The sequence below is a fragment of the Chelonia mydas genome, chromosome 1 (genome assembly GCF_015237465.2).
Source record: "Chelonia mydas isolate rCheMyd1 chromosome 1, rCheMyd1.pri.v2, whole genome shotgun sequence".
NCBI classification, from domain to species: domain Eukaryota; kingdom Metazoa; phylum Chordata; order Testudines; family Cheloniidae; genus Chelonia; species Chelonia mydas.
In genome coordinates, this window is record NC_057849.1 from 304,841,369 (window position 1) to 304,844,922 (window position 3,554).

Here is a 3,554-nt window from a genome sequence, read left to right on the forward strand (position 1 = left end):
CAAAGCAGGCCACTGTCTGATGGAGCATATGGCCTCATTGCGGTCGTTTGGTGTCTTGCTCTTCCCAGCTTGTGATGGCCACATCAGTTTTCTTAAGATATGCTTTCACCGTGTCTTTGTAGCATTTCTTCTGACCACCACAGGATCTCTGATCAGGGGTGAGCTGAGAGTACAGACTTGTTTTGGGAGGTGAGAGTCTGGCATCCTCACACAATGTCCAGCCTAGCGAAGTTGGTGTATGAGGATCATTGCTTCAATGCTGGTGACATTGGCTTCAGTGAGGATGCTGGTGTTAGTGCAGCTATCTTGCCACTTGACGCAAAGGATTTTCCAGAGGCATCATTGGTGATACCTCTCTAAACTCTTGAGGTGCTGTCGATAGGCCACCCAGGTTTCACATCCATAGAGGAGTGTAGGAACAACAATTGTCTTAGACCTGGATCTTGGTGTCCTGCCGTAGGTCCTGGTCCATGAAAATGCATCGGAGCAATTTCCCAACGGAAGCACTTGCGCACTGGATCCTGTGCTGGATCTCACTGTCAATTTTTGCATTTTGAGAAAGTTGTCTACTGAGGTAGCAAAAGTGCTCAACTGTCTCCAAAGTCTGACTCTCAATGGTGATTTGTGGTCGGTCATGTGCAAGGCCTGAAGCAGGTTGATAGAGCACTTTAGTCTTCTCAGTATTGAGTGAGAGTCCTAGGCTTTGGTAAGCTTGTGCAGGAAAATCCAGTATGGACTGAAGGTCATTCTTAGTGTGCACGAGGATGACACAATCATCAGCATACTGAAGATTAGTAATGGATGCCCTGAAGTTTTTAGACTTTGAGTGGAGACATCGAAGATTAGAGAGCCGCCCATCCATTCTATATTGAATGTCAATGTCTATTGGGAAGGTGATCTTTAATGAGGACCAAAATGACCGCTAAATAGATGGAAAACAGGGTTGGGGCAAGAACGCATCCTTGCTCAACCCCAGTTTTGATGACGAAAGGTTCCATCTCAAGGCCATTACAGAGAACTGTGGCAGGCATCTGATCATGGAGAAGCCTTAGGACCTTAATAAATTTGGAAGGCAGCCGAATCTGGCCAGCGCATTCCACAGGGCTTTGTGATTGACAGAGTCAAAGGCCTTTGTCAAATTGATGAAAGCCATGTACAGGTCCTGATTTTGCTCCCAAGACTTTTCCTGGATTTGGCGGGCAACAAAGATCATGTCGGTTGTCCTGCAGGATGGTCTAAAACCACATGGAGATTCTGGCAATATTTCCTCAGCAAGGAGAAGTAATCAGTTTAAGAGGATACGGTCAAGAATTTTCCCTGCTGTAGCTAGTAAGACAATGCCTCGATAATTTCCACACTCCGACTTATCTCCTTTCTTAAAGATTGTAACAGTGTTAGCGTTTCTCAGGTCTTCTGGAATCTTCTAATTATACCAGATATGAAGAAAAAGTTTGTGGAACTTCCCTACCAGTTCTTCACCTCCAAACTTGTAAGCTTCAGCTAGTATGCCATCTTCAGCTAGTATGCCAGCTAGTATGCCATCTTCAGCTAGTATGCCTGCTGCCTTGTTGTTCTTAGTTTGCATAATGGCTTGTGTTACTTCTGTGAGGGTGGGGGGTCAGCAAGAGATTCTCTTTCATGTCGTTGAGATTAGTAGATTTGATAGAGATTATGGATTCAATAGTGGCATCAGAGACAGTTGACTCACGGTTCAGGAGTAACTCAGAATGCTCCTTCCATCTGGCTTTGATGGCTACGCTGTCCTTTAAATACATTGATCCATCTTGGGCTCGGAGTGGTGTGTGTCCATGGGAGCATGGGCTGTAAATGGCCCTTATTGCCTGAAAGAAACTCCTCATGTCATGTTTATCAGCATAAAGCTCAATCTCTTTGGCCTTTTCTCGCCACCACTTATTTTTGATGTCACGGGTTTTCCTTTGGGCTCATATGACTCTTTCTTCTGCTGCTGTGATATATCATTTTGCCTCATGTGATGAGCTTTTCTCTTCTGGTCAAGCAGGCCCTGAATCTTAGCATTGTTCTCACCAAACCAATCTTGGTGATGGCGGGTGACATAGCCAATGGACTCAGCACATGCTGAGAGAATGGCAGTCTTTAATCCCTTCCAGAAATTTTCATTGTCATCATCAGCTGTAGGCGTAAGCAGCAAACTTCTCTTGGAGACACTGCTGAAGTTTCTCCCGAGTCACTATATCTTCAAGGGACTTGACGTTGAATTTATTTCATACTGATTTTGCCCATTTGTGATGCCTTGAGGTGATCTGGAAATTCATGATTGATATAACAAGGCGATGGTCTGTCCAACAGCATTGGTTCCATGCATGGTCCTCGTGATGTGGACATCCTTCCAATCTCGAGCTCTAACAATAACAATAAGAAGGTGCCTGGAGCGAGGGCATCTCCAGGTGGTTTTATACTTCTCACTTTGTCTAAAGAGGGTGTTTGTGATGGCCAGGCCATGTTCTATGCATTTGCTCAGGAGGAGGATGCTGTTGGAGTTAGCCTTTCCTACTCCTTCTTTTCCGATAGTGCCATTCCAGAGATCTGATTCCCGCCTGACTCTAGCGTTAAAATCTCTGAGAAGAATGATCTTGTCCTCCTTGGGAATGTTGGTCAAGACTCTGTCAAGATCCGTATAGAATTGTTCCTTGATATCCTCGATAGAATCAAGTGTTGGGGCATATGCACTGATGACAGCAGCAGACAGGTTGTTGTTGAGCTCAAGATGAAGAGTCATAAGACATTCATTGATTCCTATAGGAAATTCTGTAAGATGACTGACAAACTTATTCCTAATTACAAAACCGACACCATGAACGCGCCTGTCCTCTGCAGATTTTCCTTTTCAGAAAAAGGTGTAGCCTGCACCACCTTCTCTCAGTTGACCTTCATCTGGGCACCTTGTCTCACTCAGGGAAGTGATGTCGATGTTATATCTCGCAAGTTCCCTGGGGATGACAGCAGTTCTTCTTTCCAGCCGTACATTATCTTTGTTATCCATCAGGGTGTGAACATTCCATGTAGCAAAAGTCACTGTCTTTTTACAGCTTCGACCGCAGGCAGAGTCATCCCACTGGACATGGTAATCCAGCCAGAAGTGTATGAGAGAGCCTAGGTTTAGGGCACCTTTTCCAGACCTCTCCCCATGCGGGGTGAACAGAGGGGATCCTAAGTCACAATAGTAGCTGCTGAATTGCACCCCTATCTCAGTCCAGGTGCCAGATGACCATCTAACTACCTCTGCCTATGTTTAGATTCATGACTAGGGATGGCCAGATTCACTAATCCTGTCCCTGTCACCACTAGTCCATCGCTGCAGGGCTTGGAAGTTTGGAAAGATGTTATTTCCCTTGGTAGAAGCCTGCGCATGATTTCTTTTAATGGGAGGAAGCTTGTGCGCCTATAGCAACCACACGATCATGACAAGTTGGAGATCTGGGGCCCAGTGGCAGGGAAAGTCCGAGACACCTGGAGATCTCCACTAGCTGCAACCTTCATCTGCTTTCACAGCCGTTGAGATCCAAGGACCCTTT

General features: G+C 45.7%; 1 pseudogene; it reads right to left on the reverse strand.

Moving 5' to 3' along the window:
* Positions 1-875: 875 nt before the first annotated feature.
* On the reverse strand, positions 876-3,022 carry LOC119566467 (annotated as a pseudogene).
* Between the last annotated feature and the right edge of the window lie 532 nt (positions 3,023-3,554).